Here is a 27,762-nt window from a genome sequence, read left to right as displayed (position 1 = left end):
GCTAATGCACTTTTCTTTTAACGACGCTATCGTGCTTGCCTCAACTATTTCACGGGGCCTCGTGTTTCTGATTGTGGCTATTACCCGAGTCTTTTCGAAGTGTGGCAAACATCCTGTTTCTACATCTTTGCAATCCCGACAATGAATACCAATGTGACGGCACTTTTGAACATTTGCGTTGTAATCATGTTCTTTTAGTCTTTCATTTAAACAACGCCCTGTCTGTCCAATATACTGCTTCCCACAGGACAGGGGGATGGAATAGACAACTGAATCGGTACACTGCACAAAATTCTTCTGGTGCCTGATATTGCATGTACTCTCTTTTTTACGAGTTTCATTGACCTTTCTGCAAAGCTGGGAAAGTCGCTTTGGGGCACTAAAGACGACTTCAACTCCAACACGTTTCCCAATTTTCTTAATGTTGTGCGAAATGCGATGCAAGTAGGGCATAACAGAGACTTTCTTTCTATTGGTGTTGTCAGTCGGGGCAGTCGAATCGGGTCGTTTTGATTTTTTAAGCATTGCTTCAGCGACCAATATCGATTCTCCCCATTTTTTCTAAAGGTTTTGAGAAAATTATCCTCAATAGGCTGTCTTCATTTTGCAGTAAACACCAGCTTATAACCGAAGCACAGTATGGATTTCAGAAAGAGAAGTCCACAGAACTAGCGCTTTTAGATCAGAAAGAGCACATATTAAGAAACTTTGAAAACAAGCTTTTAACTCTCGGTATATTTGTTGATTACACTCAGGCGTTTGACCATATCAATCACAATATTCTCCTCAATAAACTAGAATGGTACGGCGTAAGGGGCACACCTCTCGCTTTATTATCTTCCTACCTCAAAAACAGGCACCAATTTGTCTCATTAAGCGAATTCAAATCGCAAACCCAGAGCATAATCTCAGGTGTACCACAGGGAAGTATTCTCGGGCCGCTACTTTTTAACATTTATGTTAATGATATAGTATCGATTTATCAAGAAGCAAAATTTATAATGTACGCAGATGACACGAGTATTTTTTTATCGTCCCGCAATTACACAGAATTAATAAGAATGGCAAATGAACTTCTCGGGAGACTTTCGATTTGGTCGAAAAAAAATTGCCTACAGGTTAATTGCAGTAAAACAAAAGCAGTAATTTTCCGAACTCAAGGAAAAGAAATCCCACAGTACCATAATATACTGTTCGAGTCTATGCAAATTGAGGTTGTTAACTCAATTAAAATTCTTGGTGTAACCTTCTCCAGCAGCCTACAATGGGACGAGCATGCAGATTCAGTCCTCAAGAAGCTAAGCAGTACGGTTGGTATGCTAAATCGCAATCGACACATTTTTCCTACTTTTGTTAAAATACTTTTGTATAATGCCTTGTTTGCCTCGCACATTAATTATGGTCATTTAGTATGGGGTACAACGACACAATCAAATCTTAATAATATATTAATCATGCAGAAAAGGGCTCTACGTATTATTGCCAATGTATCCTTTACGGAACACACTGAACCACTCTTCGAGAAGTATAACATAAGAAAGATTCACGACATTTACACATACAGACTTCTGCGGGATTTTTACTATAGCAGCAGGAAACATAATTTTACGTTAGTTAAAATCGCGAACCTGCGTCAGAATGTACCTGCCTACACCACACGCCGCGCAGAAATATGGAATGTTTCGAGATACAGAACTAATTATAGCAAACAGATGCTTGAGAATAATTTACCAAGATTGTTAAATTCTCTAATTGAAATGGGTATCGACATTCTAAGCATGAACCCGTCAAACTTTAAAGCCTTCATACGCTCCTACACTGCATAAAATGTAATATAATATGTTTTTGTCTTTATTCTTTCCTTAATACCTCTGTCTCTCCTTCATACATATTTGTGAATGTTTCTATGTTTTGTTTTGGGGTTTCTTTATTCACTTCTTGTGTTTTGATGAGCTGACTGCCACCGCCGCTCTGCCAAGTGTACACCAGGATGCAGGACCGGTCAAGCCTCCAGGAGGCTTTTTGCCTGCCATCCTCGACATTATATCTGTATGGTGTAATGTTGGAATAAATATTTGAATTTGAATTTTGAATTTGACTGAGGCTAAAAGCTTAGTGGGGTAGCCAGCATTTTCTAATCTAATTGTTTGCGCTAAAAAACTACTCTCAATTTGGTGTTCACACGATTTTACCAGCGCATTTCTAAAGATTCCTTGAACTACATTCCTTTTAACCAACTTATAGTGGGCTGAGTCAAAAGGAAGTACCGGCTTCTGGCCCCTTGGCTCATAAGACCAGCATAGGTGATCACACTTGAAATGAAGGCCCAATTCTAAAAATCTCAAGGACCCATTATTTGGAAGTTCATGTGTAAAGGTGAAAGGAGATAAGCATTCTAAGAAAATGGCCAATGTTTTCGAGACATCAACTTGGAAGGTTTCCTGATTGCAATCGAGAAAAACAAGAAAGTCGTCTACAAAACGAAAAATCTTTGTTACTTTTGTACCCTCCAACCGACTGCTGACGTTTTTATCAAGTTTGGCTAAATACAGGTCGCTCAATAAAGGGGCAATGACGGAACCAATACAGATTCCTTTCTTCTGAAGAAAAATCTTGTCATCCCATTCTGCAAATGTTGATTTCAGATAGGCTGCTAGAAGTTCCAGGAAACCGCTTACTGCAATACCACATTCATTTTGAAAGGAAACCGGACCAAACTTGTCAATACAGTCGTTAACGCATTCCAGCAGGTCGTCATGTGGGATAGAATAAAATAAATCCTTTACATCAACAGAAAACCCTAAAAGTGGTTTGTTGTGCTGGGTCTTTAAAAATTCAACCACTTCTCCTGCGTGCTTAACAACGAAAGGATCATCAAGAGTCAATTTTTTTAGATGAAGCTGCAGAAAGCTGCCAACACATTTTTGCCAGGTGCCCGTTTCAGAAACAATGACTCTTAAGGGACAGCCAGGCTTGTGCGTCTTGGCCGTAAAGAACATATTTAAGGAAAGATTTTTGCTGCCGTTAATAGCATTTGTAAGCTTTAGCAAATTTAAGCTTTTGCATAGTTTCTTCACTTCTTTCTTTGCTTTAGAAATTGAGGTTGTGCGATGTCGATCGAAAGAGGCTTGGACTGCTTCAGAGGCTTTACAATGGTAGAGCAATGGTTCTTTACAATGGTTCTTGCCACATGCAGGGCAAGAACGTTTGGTTTTTGCATTCGACACAAGTTCCTGCCACCTGAAATCCTAGGTCTATTTGGTGGCATCGCCCCTGCTCCCAACCATGGTATTCGGCTTTGTAAGTTGCTCAGGTCTGAGTGGCAGCACCAAGCACGTATTCACAAGGACTTTCTGCGTCTTCTTCTTATCCCGTCTTCGTCTTCACAAGGCCCAGGTGACCGTTGGCGTCACTTCTCTTGCATCATCAACAGAACTACAGAATTCTTGTGGCAGCAGGTTTTGCCCCATCTTCGAGCACAAGTACCTAAGAAGAAATCAGCCTCAAGGAATCCGGTGCATCTTGCTGAAGGTGTTTCTCTACCAGAGGATGTTCGCCGCTTACTGAGCAAAGGGCCGAAGTTCGCCATCGAACCAAGGTTATCCGCCCCCGATTTGCTTGCCGCCGCCAGGAGTGTTTCTCGGCTTGCGCCAGGAGCGGACGCCCAGCGGTGCATTTCTGAAGGCGTTGACATGCTGGCAAGGTGTGAAGGTAAAGGCACTACGCTTCCTCTGCAAAGAACTATAGCTGTTTTGAAAGAAAAGCGCCTAGTGTTACTGGCTGCTGACAAGGAGGGCGGTTTCTGTGTTCTACCTAGACAGCTCTACCATTGTAAAGCCTCTGAAGCAGTCCAAGCCTCTTTCGATCGACATCGCACAACCTCAATTTCTAAAGCAAAGAAAGAAGTGAAGAAACTATGCAAAAGCTTAAATTTGCTAAAGCTTACAAATGCTATTAACGGCAGCAAAAATCTTTCCTTAAATATGTTCTTTACGGCCAAGACGCACAAGCCTGGCTGTCCCTTAAGAGTCATTGTTTCTGAAACGGGCACCTGGCAAAAATGTGTTGGCAGCTTTCTGCAGCTTCATCTAAAAAAATTGACTCTTGATGATCCTTTCGTTGTTAAGCACGCAGGAGAAGTGGTTGAATTTTTAAAGACCCAGCACAACAAACCACTTTTAGGGTTTTCTGTTGATGTAAAGGATTTATTTTATTCTATCCCACATGACGACCTGCTGGAATGCGTTAACGACTGTATTGACAAGTTTGGTCCGGTTTCCTTTCAAAATGAATGTGGTATTGCAGTAAGCGGTTTCCTGGAACTTCTAGCAGCCTATCTGAAATCAACATTTGCAGAATGGGATGACAAGATTTTTCTTCAGAAGAAAGGAATCTGTATTGGTTCCGTCATTGCCCCTTTATTGAGCGACCTGTATTTAGCCAAACTTGATAAAAACGTCAGCAGTCGGTTGGAGGGTACAAAAGTAACAAAGATTTTTCGTTTTGTAGACGACTTTCTTGTTTTTCTCGATTGCAATCAGGAAACCTTCCAAGTTGATGTCTCGAAAACATTGGCCATTTTCTTAGAATGCTTATCTCCTTTCACCTTTACACATGAACTTCCAAATAATGGGTCCTTGAGATTTTTAGAATTGGGCCTTCATTTCAAGTGTGATCACCTATGCTGGTCTTATGAGCCAAGGGGCCAGAAGCCGGTACTTCCTTTTGACTCAGCCCACTCTAAGTTGGTTAAAAGGAATCTAGTTCAAGGAATCTTTAGAAATGCGCTGGTAAAATCGTGTGAACACCAAATTGAGAGTAGTTTTTTAGCGCAAACAATTAGATTAGAAAATGCTGGCTACCCCACTAAGCTTTTAGCCTCAGTCGCTGAAGCAATGCTTAAAAAATCAAAACGACCCGATTCGACTGCCCCGACTGACAACACCAATAGAAAGAAAGTCTCTGTTATGCCCTACTTGCATCGCATTTCGCACAACATTAAGAAAATTGGGAAACGTGTTGGAGTTGAAGTCGTCTTTAGTGCCCCAAAGCGACTTTCCCAGCTTTGCAGAAAGGTCAATGAAACTCGTAAAAAAGAGAGTACATGCAATATCAGGCACCAGAAGAATTTTGTGCAGTGTACCGATTCAGTTGTCTATTCCATCCCCCTGTCCTGTGGGAAGCAGTATATTGGACAGACAGGGCGTTGTTTAAATGAAAGACTAAAAGAACATGATTACAACGCAAATGTTCAAAAGTGCCGTCACATTGGTATTCATTGTCGGGATTGCAAAGATGTAGAAACAGGATGTTTGCCACACTTCGAAAAGACTCGGGTAATAGCCACAATCAGAAACACGAGGCCCCGTGAAATAGTTGAGGCAAGCACGATAGCGTCGTTAAAAGAAAAGTGCATTAGCCAGCCTTCGGTGTCGCTATCTGAGAAAGAACTCGCCTATCTGGCACAAAATTCGAGGCACTAGCATTTTAACTTCCCACCTTATGCAACCGTCTTTTTCCCGCCTTTTTTATTCCGCTATTTGTTTACACAAGACTTAACCTTATGTTTCTGTGGGTTTTACCTTTTAGCTGTTAGTTTTTTCCGTGATGTTTTCTTAATTTTAGCTGTTAGTATTTTTTGCCGTGTTACTTGTTGGCATTTTATATTCTTCATTTCCTTTGCCCTGTTAACTTTATTGCTTTTATCGCTTTTATTGGCTTTTGCCTTTTTGTTTTTATCGGTTTTTGTTATCAGTATCAATTTTCATCTTCACGAGGTCTGGCGTTTTTTCCCTTGTTTTTTTTTCTTTTTCCCTGTTGTTTTTCTTGCCTCCATTGAAACTGGTCACCTTCACATGTTATATTAGTTAAGGTTTTTGGTTTGCTTGTGCCGCTTGTCTCATCATGACCTTGTAGATTTCACTTGTTCTTGCTTTCCCTGTGTGACACGCCTCCCTGACATGGCTGTATATATACGTTGCATCTTTACTTCCGAAATAAAGTTGTAAGTTCAGCGCTCCTGTCCGTCGTGTTCCACCTTTTTCTTGTCCGTTGTGTTTTGTGCGCTGGTTCCTTCAGAAAGGAATTTATGGCTAGGTGACAATTATAACCACCCCGATACAAAGGGGGGGGGGCGATAATAATGATCTATCTTATCGAAGCCGACAATGGAGGCAACTGCCACCACCTCGTTTTAAAAGGGACGATCGATCTATCAATCTATCCACCATACACCCACCCATCCATTCGTCCATTCATTCATTCGTCCACCCACCTACCCACATATGCATCAACTCATCCATCCATCAGTCCACTCGTCCGTCCGTCCGTCCGTCCGTCCATCCATCCATCCATACACCCACCCACCGCCCCGCTTACACACACACAGAGATACGTACAAATACTACCGCAAAACGTACGCACTAACATATTTGCACATTTCCAGCACCACGCGGCCTCCGCGCTTAGTTGAAACAACGACGAAGCGGCCGTTGGCTTGTGAGGCGCGCTCAGGCTAGACCTGCCTCTGGGATTAAAAAAAAACCGACCTCATTCTTGAGTTTTCCCGACGACTACCTGCACGGGTCTCCTTGAGTCGTGATACTGGTGGAGGTGCGATCGATGTTTCCTTCTCCTGTAGACGACTCGATGCGCCCGCCTCCCGCGACCATCCCTGTTCGTCGTGCAAGCCGGAGGCTCTGAGGCTTGTACCCCGAGGCATTCTCTCTTGACGGAGCAGCCCTGGCTTCCACTCCACTCAGGGCAATGCCACCAGCCGCCCTCCCTGCTGCTGTCCCTGCCGCCGGTCCCTCCTATCTCACCCTTCAGTCCCCACGGACGCCTGAGCCCTTTCACGGTGACCAGGTCGAGGATGCCGAGGATTGGCTGGCTCACTACGAACGGGTTGCGACGTTCAACAGCTGGGACGACTCTGCGAAGATGCGGGACGTGTACTTAAGCCTTGAAGGCGCTACCCAGACCTGGTTTGAGAATAGCGGGGCCACATTGTCTACATGGCCGGCCTTCCAACGTCAGCTCCTGAGAATACACGCCAACAGTGACCGCCGGAAGAGCGCGGAGCGTGCCCTGACCTCTCACATGCAACTTTCGAACGAGGTTGTCGCAATGCATGTCCAGGATGTGACGCATCTTTGCAATCACGCCAACCCGGTCATGAGTGAAGAAAATTGCCTGTGGTTTAACCACTGTTGAACCTTACGCCTCTGCTATTTGGAGCCCTAACCAAAATTATCTAATAAATTCCCTAGAATCAGTACAAAATCGAGCCACAAGATTCATACATTCGTGCTATTCATATAATGTCAGTATATCAGCACTAAAAGCAGAGGCAGGATTAACATCCCTGGCTTGTAGGCGTCGTATTGCTAGTATGTGCTTGTTTCACAAATTTTATTTCAGCTCACTTCGTCGTCCTCCCTACATCAATCCGCCGGCACGCATTTCCCTCCGCATTGGTCATCCCCTTCAAGTAGCCAAGGACTGGAACGGCCTTCCACACGACATCGCCGCAATCACCTGCCCATCAACATTTGCGAACTGTTTAACTGCTACCTTTAACAGCGAATAATATTTGTATCTTACGTTTTTTCTTTGTTTATTTAATCTGATTTTTCAATGTAACCCACCCCTTATGTAATACCCCCAATCCTGGGGGCCTTTAAGGTAATAAAGTGAAGTGAAGTGAAGTGAACCTGGTTAGAGAGCGAAAGCTCTGGTGTATCGGGCAACTAGACGCGGCTTGGCGTCTGTAAGGTTGAGTGCGTTTCGGAAAACTACCAGCAGTGGAGCTCATCGTAGCGACTGGGTCTTCATTCTCGTCCATGTCACCGCCGTCTGTAGCGAGAGCAGCATCGGTAGGCGCCTTTTCAACGAGCCGATTGAGGATATAGTGTCAAGTGATTTACATTGCGTCAAACCGTATATGGCATCATCCGTGCACCCACTGTTATTCTTACATTTCGCTCAATTCTTTCTCAAGGTCAAGCTTAAGATCACGTCACTTGCTTGGCACTTGCAGTTACCAGTTCCTATAGCAGCACACACATCAACTATTTAATTGCGGTAATTAATCTGTCTTATTAGTATTACATAATTAGGTTAACCTTTCTAATTTCAGCAATGTATTACTTATGAACGTTCTCATGTTTACTACTAATTATGTTCATTACTAATCGATGACGTCATCAGGGTTTACCACTTTAACTAGTACACTCCATATACTATCTTAGTCTCAGCTCCAGCGGAGCTATGCCGCGGCGAAGAACGGAGCTCGGCGCAGCAACCACCTATTTCTAGACGCAGATCCCGCTGGTAGGGGTGGCGTTGCTAACCACCTACTGCTCCGGTAGAGGCTCCGGCAACACGCAGTGAGACTTTTGTTCGGACTAGCGTAGCAGAGGTTTCGGCCTAGAAGGAGCTTCGGCACCTGATGCGCGGCGTCCAAGACCAGCTCTTCTCCGGCCTCGTGCTGAACCCTCCCAACACCGTCGCGGAGTTTCAGGCCGACGCTGTGCATATGGAGAAACTGCTGCAGCAGAGGTCCAGCCAATGCGGCCGGCAAATCGCCCAGTGTCTACGCTGTCAATGTTGGACCAGGTCCACTAGGATCCCGGGACAAACCCGACCTTCCTTCCCGAACTCATCTGCTCCGTTGTCTGCGAGGAGGTGCAGAAACTCCAAGGAACGTTTACATTTTCCCCTAGCGCTGATTCCATGACTAGCGTCATCCGCGAGGAAGTCCAGCAAGCATTCAGCGCACCGGTAGCTGTGGTCGTTCCCGCGCCGCAACCTGCCCCTTCCGTATGCGGACGCCGTGCGGCACCCTGCCTCATTTTCTGGGCCCCTTGCATTACACTTCTCCAGTGGTCGCGCTGCACGCTGCCCAACCGCTCTCTGACTGGGGCGGATCAGCGCCTGGCGCCGCGCAAGACTGATCTGTGACGCGCTCCAGATCAACGACCTCTCTGTTACCACTATGGTGAGGCACGCCATCTCTACTGGCAATGCCCTTCTGAGAAATGAGACTGCGAGGACTGGCCCACGACAGCCCTTGCCCAAGACCTGTTGAGCGGCCTCAGGACATTGCCGAGTACGTCACCCACCAGCGTAGTCCCTCTCTTTCTCCGCGCCGCGAGTAGCGATTATGCCACAGCACAACGTGCTTCCTCGAGCCCTCATCGGCAAAAACTAGATCCGGCGAGATTTGGAATCGAAACCGCCGAACTCCGATTCGCCGAAAAGCTTCCACCGCCGCACCGATCGAATCGCCCCGTCGTCGAGCGCCGCACTGCCGCACAGTTTTCACCTCCACACCGATCACATATCGCACCAACGTTGACCACCATCGCCGAAAAGCTTTCCTCGACACGCCGCTTTACTCGCCCCGACACGAACCCCGAATCGCCGACCAACTTCCCCCACTGCACCGCTCTAGTCACTCCCAAACGACATCGACAAGCCGCGCTGAAGGCGGGATCTCCTTGGACATCCTTGTACTTCTCGACACGAAGGAGGTCAGTGCAATGATCGATACATGTGTGGTTTACTCCATCTTTAGCGGCCGTCTTACGACCACCCTGAAGAAAGTTACGACGCCTTCAGAAGGGCCACACATACGTACGGCCAGACATACGTTGTCGCACCACTCGGTACTTATACTGCGTGGGTTACGGTGCGAGGCTGCACATTCGTCGCCACTTTTCTCGTTCTGCGCGAATGCTCTCGCGGTGTCATCCGTGGCATTGACTTTCTTCGGGAGCACAGTGCTAATGTAGACCTCCCTAATCGGTTGGGGACGTTTTCCACCAAAATGATCATAGAAGAGTCTGAGCACACGGGTCTGATGATCACGTCACGGTGCCACTACGCACCAGCTTCCTCGCAAGAGTTACCTGCGACGGGCCACATCGCGGACTCCGGGTCGTAGAGCCTAATGTATCCCTCACACTCGCTGTAAAATTTCTGTAGCATGAGGCATTGTATTCGTTTATGACAGTTGGACAGAGGTACTTGTAATCAATTTCTTCAATGAGCATCGCCTTCTGTTCCCTGGCACAACAGTAGCTCCCGTCCATTATGAAAAAACAGCGCGAAAGGACAGGGACGAAAGTAAAGAGGACAGAACGAGCGCTGACTCTCTACTAACTTTATTTGACTTGAAATGCAGTTTATATGCCCATGAACATCTGGAAAATTACTTTCATCCTTGTCCTTATTCCCGCTGTTCTTTCATAACTGGCCGATACCCACTCACCTAACTCGTTCTTCTATAGCTTACGTTTACCATGTTCCAGAAGTTGCCTAATGCTTTTCTTGCGAGGAAACTCCGCTTAGAGTTGAACCCTAAACGATGACTCTCTACAAACTTTATTTCATCTGAAATGCAGTTTATATGCGCATGAACATCTGGAAAAATTACTTTCGTCCTTGTCCTTATTCACGATGCTCTTTCATAAGTGACCGATACCAACTCACCTAACTCGCTCTTCTATAGCTTACGTTTACCATGTTCCAGAAGTGGCCGAATGCTTTTCTTGCGAGGAAACTCCGCTTAGAGTTGAAACCTAAACGGTGAACGAAGTCGACGTGAATCCATGCCTTCCGACTGCTTAAAAAGGAAACTGCACCGCCTCTTGCGTGAGTGTTCTGCGTGCTTCACGCCGGCGTCTAGAGTGCGAGAAACGTCGATAGTTAAACACCACATCATCAGGCATCAAGGCGCTGGACCCATCCATCGCCAGCCCTATGGTGTGTCCCCTCGGGAAAGAGACGCTATCCGAAGGCTATCAAAGAGATTCTCGCAGACGGCGTGATCCAACCATCAAGCACTCCATGGTCGTCTCCAGTCATCCCCGTGAAGAAGACGGAACACTGCGCTTCTGCCTCGACTACAGGAAGCTTAAAAGTGTGACCAGGAAAGACGTATATCCGCTACCGCGTATCGATGACTCTCTCCATAGACTAAGGCATGCCAAATACTTCTCTTCACTCGATCTCAAAAGTGCTTACTGGAAAACAGAAGTTGATGGGAAGGACCGTGAGAGAACCGCCTTCGCCACACCGGACGGGCTCTACAAATTCCCCTTCCTCCCATTCGGACTTGGCTGCGCTGAGCAACATTCCAAAGGACGATGCAAACCATGTTCACAGGTCTGAAGTGGCAGACATGCCTTATTTATTTTCATGACGCAATCATTTTTTCCGCAACATTCGCGGAATAAATGTACGATCCTCCGAACTGCCCTCGAATCCGTCCGATCCGCCAGCAACTCCCCCAAACCCCAAAAGTGCCACTGTTTTGGCACTTTTTTGGCACGTCGTTGGTGGTGACGGATTCAGAGCTGAGAAACTTGCTGCCTTTCCGGTCCCCGCCCTCTAAAAAGCTGTCCGATGGTTCCTGGGACTCTGCTCACTTCATTAAAAACTTCGCCCGGCTCGCCAGCCCTCTGACGCTCCTAACGCGGGATGACGCATCATTTTCCCGTGGAAGCGAACAGCCGACAGCTTTAGACGAGTTACGACGCCGGCTCCAATCGCCTCCGATCCTGGCACATTTCGGCGACGATCCCAGCACACAGGTGCACAGGTGCTTTGGCGTCGTTCTAGTTGAGCTACAAGACGATGTTTACAAAGTAATCGCCTACGACAGCCGCGCACTTTCGCTGATTAGATTGACTTTACTACCGAAAAAGAATGTTTAGCTGAGTCTGTGCTGCGGCTAAGTTCCACCCATACCTGTATGACAGACTATTTCATGCCGATATCGATCATCACTCATTGTGCTGGCTGAAAAATTTAAAGGACCCTTGCGGCCGCCTAGCACACTGGGCATTACGCCTGCTGGAATTCGGTTTCGCCGTTACTTGTAAGTCCGGCCGGAAGCACACCGACGCTGATAGCCTGTCGAGCATTCCCGTCGAACCTCCTCCGCAGGACACCGCCGACGATAGCTTGCTCGAAGCAGCCAGCAAGTCCGACCTCGTTTGCAGAGAGCGTTCCGATGCCGAGCTGCGGCTGCTCACCGGCCATCTCTACGGTAAACACCCTGCAGTAACCTCCTACCTAGCTAGTGGGCTATCATCGTTCTGCCTACGATGCGGGGTGCTTTATAAGAATTGCAATTCCAACCCCGAAACTTACCTGCTTGTCATACCGTTTGATCCACGGCACGAAATCCTCCTTGCCTGCCATGACAAACCGACTTCCGGCCACCTTGGTTTCACTCGTACCTTACGCCGAGTTCGGCAGCGCTATTACTGCCCACAGCTTACTTCAAGCGTCAAGCATTACGTCAGGGCGTGTCGTCAATGACAGCGGCGAAAGAAACTCGCACTCAAGCCTCCCGGCATGTTGCAGTCCATCGAGCCACCCCAAACACCATTCGACAAAGTCGGCGTGGACCTTCTGGGACCATTTCCTCTGTCGTTGACCGGCCACAAGTCGATCGTAGTCGCTGCATACTACTAGACCCGCTACACTGAAACAAACGCCCTTGCGCGAGGTGCTGCCAACGAAGTTGCTCACATCATTATGCACGGCATTGTGTTTAGCAACGGGGCTCCGTCGATCATCATTATTCACCGAGGCAGCGCGTTTACAGCTGTGTTTACAGCTCGGCTCCTAAACGACATCCAGACTCTTAGCCATATAGATCATCGAAAAACTACAGCGTATCATCCACAAACCAATGGCTCCATCCACAAACAGAACGGCTCAACAAAATTTTGGCGGATAGGATCTCGATGTACGTCGACGTTAAACATGAAACCTGTGAAGAGATCTTGCCGTATACGTCCCCTGCGCGTAAAATACCGCTAAGCAGGAAACCACTCAGTTTACCCCGTTCCGTCTCGTCTATGGCAGGGAGGTCCGCATGCTGTTCGACGCGATGCTCCCATGCGGGCATGAAGCGGTCCGACTTCACGCAGGCCACTTCGTGGAACAGGCACAGCAAGCGCGCCAGCAGGCCCGCTTGCACATCAAGGACTAGCAATCTTTCGATACCCGAAATATAACCTTCGGCACAGGGACGTGCACTACGAACCAGGGGCGACCAGGTGTGGATGTGGACCCCTGTGCGCCGCAAAGGGTTGTGCGAAAAGCTCCTTCATAGGTATTTCAGACCGTACAAAGCCTTGCGCCACCTAAACAGCTTCAACTACGAAGTTGTTCCTGATAGAGCTATCACCGTCGGCCCTCGGCGTCAGTGGCCTGAAATCGTGCAAGTAGTGCCCTTAAAGTCGTACCTTCCTCTTGACTTCGCTCTGCGCTCACGCGGGGTTGGCACCCTTATTCCCTTCCCACAATTGCGGATTTGACTTTCCCCGCCTCGCAACTAGCAAGGATTCTTAGTTCACCTCACCCCTATTCTTTTATTTTCCATCCTTCCTTATACATAGCTCATTTCGCATCAAGACCGCGCGGTTTCCGCGCTTAGACGAAACGGCGATGAAGCAGCCGTGGACTCGTGAGGCGCGCTTGTGCTTGGGTTCTGGGATTAAGAAGACCTACCTCATTCTTGGGTTCTGCCCTACGCCTACCTGTACGGCTGTCCTTGGTTCGTGACAATGTCGCGGTGTCTGCTCCTGGTGCAACGACACACATCCCACACTCTTCCCCATATCGTGGGGGTGTGGGCTCAAATCCCAACATTGAAGTATGCCTAGGACGTCATTTGAGCGGTGAGAGATACATCTATCCGACGATACCCTGGCGGGACAAAAAACACTAGTCCAGCAAGTTCGCCGAACAGCCACAACCAGTGGAGTCCTGGTATGAAGAAGCCACCCACTCAACCTCAAGATCAGTAATTCCAGTTAGCTTAAATAAATGTTTCTCTTCCTCCTCATCCTCATCCATCCACACATCCATCCTTCCATTCGTCCGTCCGTCCGTCCTTCCTTCCTTCCTTCCTTCCTTCCTTCCTTCCTTCCTTCCTTCCTTCCTTCCTTCCTTCCTTCCTTCCTTCCTTCCTTCCTTCCTTCCTTCTGACCTTCCGTCCTGTCAACTTTTGGGGGTCCCCGGGGAATCCAGGCGCAGGGAAGTCGGACGAAGCGAAGAAGACAGCGCAATAATGGAAACTGAGCCCAACGTAATGGTAAGTAGGAGATCACGAAGAAAGCTACAAAAAATTTGTAGGATATTATTGTAGTTAAACCTAGTATACGTGCTAAAGCATGTATATAGCCTGGTTGGCTCATGGTTCTGCTGTCCCAGGTCTCCGGCACGTCTTGCGACGATATTAATTCGATAGTTTTATCAGGTGATGAAGACGACGACGTGCAATGCACAGCGTGAGTCTGTGTTGCAGTTTAACATGAATAGTTATTGTTTATAGTTCATGGGGGTTCAACGTCCCAAAGCGACTGAGGCTATGAGAGACGCCGTAGTGGAGGGCTCCGGAAATTTCGACCACCTGGGGTTCTTTAACATGCACTGACTTGGCCCAGGCTGGTAGAATAATGCTCTCGTGCATCGGCCAGCAAAGCTTCTCTGCTCGCGCAGCGGTGGGTTCGAAGCCTAGTCGCCGCAGTGCTTACTTTTTTATTTGTCTGAAGATTGAATCCCGAAGAACTAAATCTACGTTTTTCCATATCACTGTAGTTGATTTTGACCTGTTATCTCGAAGTTTCCTTACCGGCTTTAAATTGAGCGATGCAGCGAGCGGCGGGCATTCGTAGTTCAACGACTGACGAGCACCTTTATTGCTTACGCCGCTGCTGTGCTGCTTAGTTCTTTTGCGAGCGCAAGTCAACCTAAATAAAGAGCTTCGTTTCCAAGTCTTGTTGCTGTCTTCCCGACCGCTGAACTGCCGTCACTACAAGGTGACAATATAATAGATATGCAAAGAAGGCAACAAGAAAGTAATCTAGAGTATAATTTATTGTGCAGATTAGGCGGAAAGGTCGAAGAGCATTGCCGGGTTCCCTGTTTATAGTGTGCGAGCGATATTGTACTATTTTTTCTTAGTCAGGATGATTCGCAGAATGTGGCTTAGCGTTTACAGCAATTAAGCCAAGTCTGATGATATTCAAGGATTGCACGGGTCATGTGCTTACAATAAAAGTGTATGAAATACCCAGACTGGGAGAATAAGAATAGTTCATGATATGGGCAAACGAAGTGCTGATACACAAGTAAAAACGCAACCAGACTAGGCGCAAGGGCAAAAAGATGCTGCGATAACAGTACATAGGGCACTTTGGGATATGTAAGTATTTATATAAGTACTTAGAGAATATATAAGTACTGAGAGGTATTTGGAAATGAATAATGATCCCACGGCTTTATTTCTGATTGCGTTTTTGTGGCTCAAGGCAGAAGTTCAGTCTGGACTATAAATAAAGCAGAAAGCTGTTTGAAGTTTAGCACTGGGTGCCATGGCACAGCCACAAAGGATGTAATACAGCGGGATAGGGCTGAGCATCGTTCAAAGCACAGTATGGTCAGAGAAAATATATCAAGCATGCCTGACGAAATTGAGCGCTAACAGACGGGCAGACAAGGTGTCAACTACTTGTAAAGGAAGGGCATGGATTCAAAGTGGAGGAAAAGGACTACGAAACTAGCAAGAAATTTGGATGAAACACGGACGGGGAAATAAAGGCCTTTAAGCGGCAGGCAAAGCACCAAAATGGTAAAAACTGGATTAGCTAAATGCAAAGGAAACAAACTGGAACTATAGCGATATTGGAGAAGGCAGAGTAGGAAGGAATCGTTCTGGAATAAAAAAAAGGCAGCACCCAACTCTTTGAAGCTAGGTGAAAGTATCGGAGGACGCGGTCTTATAAAAAGATTTTATCCAAGAAAATGAGACATAAGCAGTGCGTGTTAAATCTGTAGAAACAATTGAGCATCTGATACTAGAATCGGCCTGTATCCATCTCGATGTCGATGCAGGCACAACTCCTCTGCCTGAAGCCATATTTTTTCAGATAACAAAAGTCATGTCGAAGAATCTGCTGTAGTCGTTTACAACCCAAAAGCAGGCTGGTGACGTAAGGTAACTAGTTCAGGATAAAAATTGTATCGAAAATTTTTGTAAACATTGTAATAAAAATTGCGAATTTTTATAGCTTACACCGCTAAGTATGTCGTATTGCTTAAAGAAATCGAAATATAAAAAAGCCGAGCATGGCGGGAAATTCCAACACCCCGCTTCAAAAGGGGGCGCTCCTAATTTTCACCCATCCATCCTGTGGGACTGCACCGCTGAGTAAAGGGAATCGCATGACAGCGCCGTAGGAGGCGCCAAGAAAGAAAGAAGCAAGCCGCCCCACGTGACGACACGACTTACGGGCGCTGCTACGGAAGCTCATTCAACTAGGAAGCACCATCACATAGTAGAAGTAGCAATGTGCATTGTGAATATTCCTTTTTTTTATGCGGAACCTTCTGTTACCCACGTTCCGATTTGTTACAGTTCATTTTCGAACTGCGCAAAGAACAACCACAGAGAAAAAGACAAAGGTTTTTCTTTGCGCAGTTCGAAGAATGGACTTCAATCACCAACTAGCCCGCCAGAAAAGGCGTCCGGTTGGTTACGGTGACACGCTTTCCTAAACCATCGCCATACCCTCATCCTTCGACAGCAACACTCCTCCTCCTTCTAGGGTAACTAACCTCCGGTTTGTTCCCATGACAACCACGTAGCGATTGCGAATTCCCACGCTCTGGCCACACCACCCTCTCTTTCCACGGTAACCATCTTCCGCTCGGATACCGCAGCAACCACCCTCTGGTTACACCTTCCTATGCTTTCGGCATGCCCTCTTCCTTCCCCGGTAACCCTGAACGTTCTTCCAGGATAACTTCCCCCCTGGTGGTTTCCGCGGTCACTTAGGCCTGGTTGTGCCTTCTCATGCTCTCGCCAAGCCTTCCTCCTTCTAGGATAACCATCCTCCGATTGGAGGTGCCTTCGCTCTCGCCTCATCGTCCTCCTTCCGCGGTAAGCACCTTGCGGACGGTTTCCGTTGCAACCACCAACCGGTTGTGCCCTCTTACGCTCTCGACATGCCCTCCTCCGTCCACAGTACCCATCCTCGGGGTGGAGATTCCTCTGCTCTCTCGTGACCTTCCTCCTTCAACGGCAACCACCTTCCGGATGGTGTCTGTGGTAACCATGTACCGGTTACGCGTTTATCTGCTCACGTCTTACTTTTCTCTTTGCACGGTAACTATCCCCGAGTGGTTCCCATGGCAACGACCCCATCGGTTACACCGACGACTACAACATACTACTACTACGACGCCAAACCCAAGAACGGGCGCTGAAGGGCAATCGCGGTAAACAGGTGTCTGGTTCCCAAAGGAGTGCGAGGAACTTTCCCGAACTGAGGAAGAAGGGGTGGAGTTTGACGCCTAGGCGATAGACGTTCTGTGTTCAGTGTTGCGAATGAGGACAGAGTCTTGATGTCACTCAACTAAATAACAAATTTATTGTCAGGATAATACACAGCGCCAATCGAACACAAGTACTTAAGGACAGCAAAGCGGAAAACTACTAGAGAGTTCTTTGTACCCATATTTACTCTACTGACGTCCATCCATAGGTAACGTAAACGCCCCTCTAGCGATTACAATAACCACAGTCATATTTACACTCTATTGGGTCACATGCAGATTGCACACACAAACTTTCACAATTACAGAAGGCCAGTGCGGTGAAAAGTTTAAATTGAAGAGAAGATGTAAACGGTCATACAGATGACCGGCGAGCGCGGCGGCAGTCCGCTCAAAAAGACGACACAGGAAGAGCGGCTCTCAAAGTCAACTGCCCTTCCGGAGCCCTCGGCCGGTCTTTGTGGTGGTGTGCGGCGACGGCTCGGTGTTCCAGGAGCGCTCGGTCGGCGGCGAGGAGCGTACTGAAGCTGGGGGCTGAGTCGGCTTGTTTTAAAGCCCACGGTCGCCAATGGACGAGACACTCGCGGACACTGGTTCACGCATGGGGTCGGGGTCCAAGAACAAATACCGACAAGCGCACCAAGTAGTTGGTACAAAAAGGAGATACCACGTAGGCTCCGCACTTTCGGCACTGCACGGCCGCCATTTTGAAGTTAGAGAAAGTAAGACAACCAAAAAAGCCGCACTTACACTAACTTGTGCCCTGCGAGGAGGCACCTTGCAAGTAAGAAAAGTTTACTCATATACAAAAGGGGCTCAAGGTTTTGAGTCTGTGAGGGGTGACCTTGGGCTGGGAAAAAGCAAGAAAGACAAAACAAGCAACACGCATGCCCCCACTCGCGAACTGCGAGGGGTTTGCCGAACTGGACGGAAAATAACAGGTGAAGACAACGCGCTCGTACTCCTCCTCTTCAAATGACCGACCCATGCAGAGACCTATAGGCTGCTTGGGCATACTATATCGACCAACCCGAGAAGCCTACATATTTTACTTACACCAGATGTACATGTATAAACTAGCAGAACTTTTTGCTGGGCTAGTTGGTCCATTCTGACATTGGTGAAAACAGCGCGAAAGAAGAAGCCCGAAGGCGAAACGAGGACTGTCACTTCCTCGTTTCGCCTTCGGGCTTCTTCTTTCGCGCTGTTTTCACCAATGTTACATGTATAAAGGCTGCCACTTTTGTGACACGGCCCACCGCTTTCAAAATATTATGGAATAATATTCCAAACTAACAAATGTGCCAAACAAACCGGTAGAACGCATGGGCATGCAACATACAATAAGTAGCACATAAAAAAATTATTTCAAGTTCAGATAACATATATGAGCTTAACCCAATATTCCAAGATGCAAGCAATATCACATGAAATCTACGTTCGGCTGTGTAGTCTACCCTGACATTCTGGCTTTCCTTAATGTATTGAACACGAAAACTTTACTCCTGAGGGAGCAGACTCGGCGAAGAACTCGAAGGCTCAGTGGCCTACTATTTTGTATGTAGGCCAGCGGCTCACAATCGGTGTGAACAACAAACTCTGCACCATACACGTAATTCGAAAACTGCTGGACCCCCCAAACCAAACCGAGGCATTCCCGCTCGATCGTGTTGTAGGCAACACTCCTAGTGAGCAGCTTTCGGCTTCCATACGCGATAGGGTGGCAGGGTTCCCTCGTATTGCTGCATAAGCACACCCCCAAAGCTAGTTCCAGAAGCGTCGGTGCGCAGCACGAAAGCCTCTATGAAATTCTGCTGCCCCAAAATAGCAGGATTAGATATGTAGTCCTTGAGCTTCTGGAGGGCCTCCTCTTGAGCAGCCGTTTATTTTCCGACGTTGCTTTCCCCCTTTTTGGTCAGGTGGGTGAGAAGTACACTTACCTGTGCATAGCTGGCGATAAACTCCTGATAATACCCGATCAATCCCAAAGCTCGCATCTGATGTTTTTGTTTGGTGGCTTGGCTGCTTGAAGAATCTTTCCCAGGGTCCATCCCAACGGTGCCAGCTTGCCCGTTCTGAATCGGTGGCAAAGGAAGTCTGTCTCCTTCGTACTAAGCATACACTTGCTAGGACGCATCGCGAGCCCGGCAGCTTCAGTTCTGTCAAATAGCTGTCGAAGTGAGTCGATGCGTTTATCCCAGGTTGCACTGATGGCCAGTATGTCTTCGTAGTAGTGTTCTACTCCAGGAATGCCACTGACAACCTTGCGCAATAGCCTGGCGAAAACAGCGGGCGCAGCCTTGATGCCAAACGGCATGAAGCGGAACTAGTAGAGCCCTGCCGTCGTGCAGAACGCTTTCTTTCTCATTGGCATCGTCAGACAGTGGGATCTGCCATTACCCCGTGGCGAAGTCCAGCTTGCAAAAATATTCCTTGTCTCCCGCTGGGGAGAAAACGGTATCTGTTGAATGCAAGGGCTCCCAGTCACTGACCAGAATGTCCTCCATCCTGGTCGATGCTTAGTGGAGAAGTCGATGCAGAGGTGGTTGGTCCCATCCGGCTTCTTCACCACGGGAACGGGGCAGTTATACGGGACTCCTACTTCGCCACTATTCCCAGCTTCTCCATTTATTGCGCCTGTCTCTCGAAGCTTTTCCGCATGGCGAAGGCTAGAGGGTATTCTTGACGTGCACGGGACTGGTTATTGTAAGCTGGAGTCTCCCCTCAATCGGTTTTGCCTGGTACGCTTGATAAAATAGACGCATGCTACTGCATCCTAGTCAAAAAGAGCCGTCTCTTCGCGGCGTTGATGTGCGGCGATAGTTTCGGGTCTCGAACACCTTCCGTTTTCTCGAACCCGACGACCAGTAGCCAGCGGTCCTCAGCCGCTTTAATCGCGCTGCCGATTGCCAGGCAGTCTGTTGGCCCCGGGTTTTCGCTCTTCGTAGTTCTTTAGCATGTTTGCGTGGACACCGAACCGAATCGTCATCGAACCACTGGCCGCCTAGATGACGTAGTCTGCGTCCCGTTTATTGGTAGTAACCTCAAAGGGACCCTTCCTCTGCAGCAGCAGCTTGTTGCTATCAGCTGAGAGCAGCACTAGCACCTTGAGGCCAAGTTCGAAGCTCACGTTTTTCTCCTTACGGTCGTAGAACTTGCTGTAACGAGTTCCCGCCTTATGAAGTTCCTCATGCGCGAAACGACATGCCTCTTCCTGTCTGTTTAGAAGGTCGAGTTCGTGCTCGTACGTACTCTTCGCCTTCTCATATAGGCTCTAGCTCGTCCGCACTTCCTTCAGGATGGCACGCAAGTGTCGGCCGTAAAGGAGCTCAAACGGCGAGAAACCTAGGCTGGATTGGGGAAGTTCCCGCTTGGCGAAAAGAACAGGGGCTAGGTACTGTTAAGAGTGGACAACGAGGCCTGGCGCCGGCGGCAGAAGCATAGACGACGACGGACGGGGGTTGTTGCTCTCCAAATCACCGAACCTCCGAACCGATCGAAGGACGCTGTCTCCCACGGGCCCGGGAGAAATTACTGTCAAACGAGTGTCGTCGTTAGGCAACGATGAGGCGAGAACTTGGGACAGCAGCAGCAACGCTGGAAGCAGAGATGCGCATGAAGCACGACGGACAGCGGTATACGTTGGCCGAGTCGGCCTTCGGGTCACCGAACGGGATGATGCTACGCAAGGTCACGCTGAGCGAGGCTGCTAATTGAAAGACGCTGTGTCGAAGGGGTCTCGTGCTTCGGCCATCCGGCGGGGGAGTTCGAGAAGGTTCAACCACCTGCGAGGAGACTGCGGGATTCTGCTTTCCCACGGAGGCTACGCACAGAAAACTTGCGGCAGTGGTCAAGGTGACGCATCTGTGTTTGATGACTGTCTTCCCCTTCTCATCCCCCAAGCTGTGAGAGAGCGAGAGAGCTTCAGCACCACCCCGTGCCGGGGGTGGTACCGCCAGCGTCATCAATGGCCCATCCGATTGGACAACGTTATTCGAACCAAGTTCCCCAGTCAGGGATCTAGGGAACGCGAACCGTATTTAACGGGATGTTGTTGTGTGATCGGAGATTCGCAAATTCGCATGGCATTCGATTCTCATCTGTAAATATGTAGAATAAACCGTTCTGTACAGTTTCCTCGATAACGCAGTCCGACATCGTCATCCGGAGCCGGTACCTGTGAGGCTAAACGAGTTAGTCATCTCCAGGACCCCTCCGTCTTCAACTCTGGTTCCAGCAGGGGGATAGAAGCCCCATCTTTAACACTGGTTCCAGCGGCGGGCGTGTGGCCCCGTTCTCAACACTGGTTGGCAGCAGGTGGGATGGACCGTGTGACATCGTACTTTCTCCACGGGTGAGCGTTTTGGCTTTTGCTATGGGATTCGCCAGGCTGTAAGATTCAGAGAATAATCTTGACTGGGAATCGGGGCTTTGTCGTTTGAGAGGGGTTATTCTCAAGGCATTGTGGAGTTAGCAGAGCCAGAGCGGAGAAAGCGTTGTCATGAACCTAATGAAATTGTGGAGTTCGGACTTGCTGTTGATATGCGAGGAACTGTCTTTTGAAGTGCCGAGCAAAATAACCAAAATTGAACTGTGCGAATTCATTCGTAAACAGGTCAACAATAACGATCAACTGCTGGTAGATACGTGGAATTTGGTACAAGGGGAAAAAGCCGACCAAGAGACTAAAGAGAAAGCCGATCGGGAGAAAATAGCAGCTGATCGGGAGTTGGAAAAAGAGAAGGAACGGCAACGGCAAAAGTGGAAGGTTGAAGATGAAATAAGGAAACTAAAGATATTAGAACTTCAAAACGAAATACGAAGAAAGGGCGGTAGTGTGAGAGCCGGAACTCCTGAAAGAACAAGCGATGCTTATGAGATAGGTCCGCAGGTAAGACCCACAAAGTCTGTGACCGTAGCCGCGTTGGTAAATCGCGACACCACGAGGGAAGTGGCAGAGAACGCGTTCAACCGGTGCGGTGGTCCAAGGGAAGCCGCAGAATCCGAGACCGTGTCCGGAGAAGTTGGACGTAATGCTAAGAGAGAGCATTCCGAGATAGCGTCTAAACTACACGAGTGCGAGGATTCTCCTCCAAGTGAGGTAGGAGTGGCAATGGACAACTTTGTCGGGACAGTTGCGAGCGCGACACTTTCAGTAGAGTTGATACAGGCGTCAAACCGGCAGGACCGCGAAAAGGGAGATTTTAATATCGGAAAAGGTTTCGAGGTAGAAACAGCGGAAACCCCCTTTGAGAGTAACAACCGCGGTAAGAGCGAGTTGGGATGTCACAGTGGCTTCAGTGACAAAGGCTCCGGAGAGGCTACCTTGGCAATGCTGGCGCAAGCAGAAGGCGAGGCTGCCGAGCAAAAGAACAGCCAGGCGGGCTCAGTTGTAGCTGAGCACTGCAGTTCAGGGAATGGCGCGCAGAGCGACAGCCAGGCGGGCTCAGTTGTAGCTGAGCACTGCAATGTAGACAATGGCGCGCAGAGCGACAGCCAGGCGGGCTCAGTTGTGGCTGAGCACTGCAATGCAGAGAATAGCGCGCAAAGCGACAGGCAAGCGGTAGAGGACAACTCCCTAAGGAATGAGCCAGGGATCTCAGGGGCAGTTTCATGTCCGTCTGTCAGCTGCGTGAAGCTGGCACTCTGCTGCGAAGGCACAGAGGCCAGTTTGGAATTTGAGGAAAATTTCCAAAGTGCGACGGAAAAACTAGAGATAGCTAGTTGTGATCAAGAAACGCACGCGGTACAGGCTAGGCGCAGAAAAAGAAAAAGGGCAAGAACCAAGAGGAAACGGATCAAATTCAAAGCCCTAAATTCGGTTGCGCAGACAGGGGCGAAAGAAAGAAATGCGGTGGAAGGAAAGGCGAAGCCTTCCCGCGTTGCGCCTCGTAAACTTACGCTTGCAGTTACTGGTCAGGCGGCACGCGAGTCAAAGGCTGACCGCAGTAATGAAAAGGGGAGAGCACGTCTTCCAAGCAAAACAGGCGCGAAGTGCTTCAAGGGGCATCGGCCTGTAAGAAAGCCTAGACCGCGCCGTCCGGACAAAAAGCCAGTTAGAAAGAAGGCAAAGCGGCCCAAGAGATCAGAAGGCGCAAGGTTGCGCGGCACTCAGCGCATGCGAACGCAGGCGTCGAACAACCGAGACGACACATGCAGGCGGGTTCGGCGGGCGCACTTGAAGGGGAATCGTCCTTCACTTTTGGCACCCCATTCTAGGAAGCACGCAGGACGAAAGGGTGGCCGAGCTTCCTGCTTGTGGCGAGAACAGGGAGCAGCTTCTCGCGCTGGTCACTGCTTGTCGTCCGGAGTCGGTTATCGACATGGTAGGAGCGACCGAGGTTTTCGGAGAGCCTCGAGGGGGCGCGGAAACGACAGGGAGAGTCGGAGATCGTTTTTTTCTTCAGCCTTTTGTCACCAGTTGACCGCAGTACAATCAGTCAAAGCGCGACCGCGGCGGGCGCGTCTGAAAGACTAAAGCAGGGAACACATGTGCGACAACTTCGCCGACGCGCCGCACCGATCGTCGCGTGCGATCTGCCATCCCACTGCAAGCAGGGACACACGGAGCGGTGAGCATCGCTGCGCCGCTCTACCCAAGCTCCGCCCACAACCGCTGTCACACTTCGCCGCCGTGCAGCGGTGCCTCAGCGCTGCTTGTGATCGTCTACAAATATCCCAAGAAAATACAAGATTGCCTTGTTATCACAAAGTCTGCTCGAGCAGCGACAAAGCATGCCTGCTTATTTTGCGAGCTTTCGGCAACGGCACCGCTCGCGGGCGACGAGCTCTGCTACTGCCTGGCTGCCGTGGTCGTCGCTAGGCCTATAGCCTCTTTCGGATCGAAACCGCAGCGGCCGGCGCTTCGGAAGTCGCCTGAGCTATAATAAAAGGCCTACTCCACACATCGCTCTACTGTCAACGGCATCATCTCACAATAAAGTAATAATATGGTCAATTTCCGCGACGCCTTCGGCAGCGAAGCGAGCGAGCGCCAGGCGAGCCGGACCCCAACGTCATGCCAGCGGCAGCTGCGGGGTGGTTGTGGAAAGAAGTTTGCTTGTATCGCAGTCGTTACCTTTAGCAGCAGCTCAGTATTGGTCAGCGATCCTCACAAATGACATATTTTTCACATTTCTCATCCCAGGGTTTATTATTTAAGTCAAGAACACACTTTAGCTCGTTTTTATGACGCCGCCAGACGGGATCCAGGCTGGCCGGCCGGCCGGCATGCTCGGAGTACTTCACGTTCGCACAAGAAAGTACAAAACAGCCATGTACCAGAGAGGATGCTTCCTAGATTCGAGCAACGACAATATACCTGTGCAAAAGAGGATCTTTCGGCAACGACACCGGCTGCGGCAACGCCGGGCGACGAACTGCGCTCTGGTCCCGGCTGCCCTAGTCGTCGCTAGGCCTACTTGGTTTCGCGTTGGAACCGCAGCTGACGGCGCTTCGGAAGTCGCCTGTGCTATAATAAAAGGCCTACTATTCACATCGCTTTACTCCGAACTCGTCCCATAATAAAAGATATGTTCGATTTCCACGACGCCTTAAGAAACGGAGCTAGCAGACGGCAGGCGAACCACACCAAGTAGCAGCAGCACCGAAGCGGCTGTGGGATGAAATTTGCTTGTATCGCCTTTTACGAGCAACTCGGTATTGACCAACGATCGTCAGAAATGATGTAATTTCGACATGCATCTATCCCTGGGCTTGCTAGAACGTGAACAAGCAATACCAGTGCGTTTTTCAGTCGCCGGTGGCCGGCATCAAAGCTGGTGGCACTGCTTGGAGCGGCTGGCAGACCGTCCCGGCGGCATGGCTCGGCCCCGAGCGCCCTGAGCCACTACGTCATCATGACGCTGCCGCTCTCCGCGCTTGCATTGGCTCCCGCATCCCGTCGTTGCGCTTGTCGCATGCGGCTCGTCGTTGGCATCCAGCAGGTTGGACGCATGCGACGAGCTGCGTTCGGTCGTTGCGACGACGGTCGCAACGACGCGCCGCAGCGAATCGCACGCACTTTTCGCACATGTGTCCCCGCCTTTATCCTTTCAACTCGGCGGCGGGGAGTCAGCTTTCCCCCCCGCGTGGCGATTTGAAGTAGCTGTTTTTTTTTATTCCTCTTTTTTTTGTGTGTTTATGAAATCAGGCAGGGAAAGGCTACTTTTTGAGTTAAAACGAGTTGATCGGAGGTTACTGTTTTTTTTTTTCCTTACCTTAGACAAAGGCAATGGCGTCACTGAGTTAGAAATCACAGGTGTCGATTTCCCATGCTACCAAGAGATAAGGGCACTCACAGGAGTGCAGCTCGAGTAGAACTACGCTTAACGTCGCGTAGACGGAGCGTAGATCCCTTGATTGACTGACACCTTACGAAAGGGAGCCTCACTGACATACACTGAAATGACCGAAGAGAAAACTCGTCTGAAGGAAGCGCTCGTGTCCCAACCTTTGCTTCAGGCCACTTATTTTAGTAAGGTAGTCCAGTGTGACGTCAATGATAGAGGACTGGGTGCTATTTTAATTAAGTCAAGTTGGCGACGGCCACGAAGAGCACCATGTTCAGTACGTCAGCCGCAGACTGACATGTAGAAAAGCGTTAAGCGCTTTAGACAAAGAGCGCGCGTTTGGTTTAGGCGGCACAGATGTTGTCGGGTTACCAGAGTTACTTGAACGGCGCAAAGTTCATATTTGAGACTGACCATCGTCTCAAACGTGCTTATGACAGTTTTGTCCCCCCAAAAATGGTCGCTTGCTTAGACGGAGTCCTGCTCTCCAAAAACAATTTCTCGATGCGTTTCAGGAACGGAAAACCGCACGGAAATGCTGATGGATTCAGCCGATTGTTGTAGACAGGAGTACTTGGTAGGACCACCTACTGTGTGTGGGTTTTTGTTTTTAACCTTGGTCCAAGCAGTCCGTCTTTGGCGATTTCAATCGGGATATTTTGCGCTTTCTCGGCACCAAAATTGCGCCAAAATCCAATCATGTTTTAGTAAACCTTTGTTGTCATTGTGGGAAGCCTGGTGGGTCTTTGGCAAATTCCGAGCGCTTGCTTGTGGGTCAGTGCCCTGTCTCGTGGAACAGTCCACTGATGCCATTCTTTGTTGAATGTTCGAGCTTGGATGCCATTTCTGGAAACCAGCCCTACCACCCGACTCCGGCCTCATCTCTTCCTGCCCAGCGGTCGTGAACGCTGGCCATTCGAGATTTTTCGGGCCGCGGACGAGCTGTTAAGAGTGGACAACGAGGCCTGGCGCCGGCGGCAGAAGCATAGACGACGACGGACGGGGGTTGTTGCTCTCCAAATCACCGAACCTCCGAACCGATCGAAGGACGCTGTCTCCCACGGGCCCGGGAGAAATTACTGTCAAACGAGTGTCGTCGTTAGGCAACGATGAGGCGAGAACTTGGGACAGCAGCAGCAACGCTGGAAGCAGAGATGCGCATGAAGCACGACGGACAGCGGTATACGTTGGCCGAGTCGGCCTTCGGGTCACCGAACGGGATGATGCTACGCAAGGTCACGCTGAGCGAGGCTGCTAATTGAAAGACGCTGTGTCGAAGGGGTCTCGTGCTTCGGCCATCCGGCGGGGGAGTTCGAGAAGGTTCAACCACCTGCGAGGAGACTGCGGGATTCTGCTTTCCCACGGAGGCTACGCACAGAAAACTTGCGGCAGTGGTCAAGGTGACGCATCTGTGTTTGATGACTGTCTTCCCCTTCTCATCCCCCAAGCTGTGAGAGAGCGAGAGAGCTTCAGCACCGCCCCGTGCCGGGGGTGGTACCGCCAGCGTCATCAATGGCCCATCCGATTGGACAACGTTATTCGAACCAAGTTCCCCAGTCAGGGATCTAGGGAACGCGAACCGTATTTAACGGGATGTTGTTGTGTGATCGGAGATTCGCAAATTCGCATGGCATTCGATTCTCATCTGTAAATATGTAGAATAAACCCTTCTGTACAGTTTCCTCGATAACGCAGTCCGACATCGTCATCCGGAGCCGGTACCTGTGAGGCTAAACGAGTTAGTCATCTCCAGGACCCCTCCGTCTTCAACTCTGGTTCCAGCAGGGGGATAGAAGCCCCATCTTTAACACTGGTTCCAGCGGTGGGTGTGTGGCCCCGTTCCCAACAGTACCGATCCCAGTCTTTTGTCCTCTCAGCGCACATACGCTTCAGCATTAGCTTCTATATGCATATAAACTTTTCAGCCAACCCGTTAATCATGGGACGGTATGGGGCAATATGGAGCTCACAAATGGAAAGCAGCCGCACCGCTTCCTTCATCAATTCTGAGGTGAAGTTAATGCCACGACCGCTGAGTGCCCGTAGGGGACACCGAATCGCGAAAACATGTCTACCAGTGCTTCGGCAACACGATCGAATTTTATGCTTG

At 49.2% G+C, this 27,762-nt stretch overlaps 1 long non-coding RNA gene across 2 annotated transcripts in view; it reads right to left on the bottom strand.

Annotated features, from left to right (window-relative positions):
• The window catches only part of LOC149356766 (uncharacterized), a 198,019-nt gene that overhangs the window by 41,454 nt on the left and 128,803 nt on the right, over positions 1-27,762 (bottom strand). The gene's annotated exons all lie outside the window — the stretch shown is intronic.

This window comes from Amblyomma mixtum, chromosome 3 (genome assembly GCF_055824585.1).
Source record: "Amblyomma mixtum isolate Tamu chromosome 3, ASM5582458v1, whole genome shotgun sequence".
Classification (NCBI taxonomy): domain Eukaryota; kingdom Metazoa; phylum Arthropoda; class Arachnida; order Ixodida; family Ixodidae; genus Amblyomma; species Amblyomma mixtum.
This window is presented reverse-complemented; position numbering and strand designations above follow the sequence as displayed.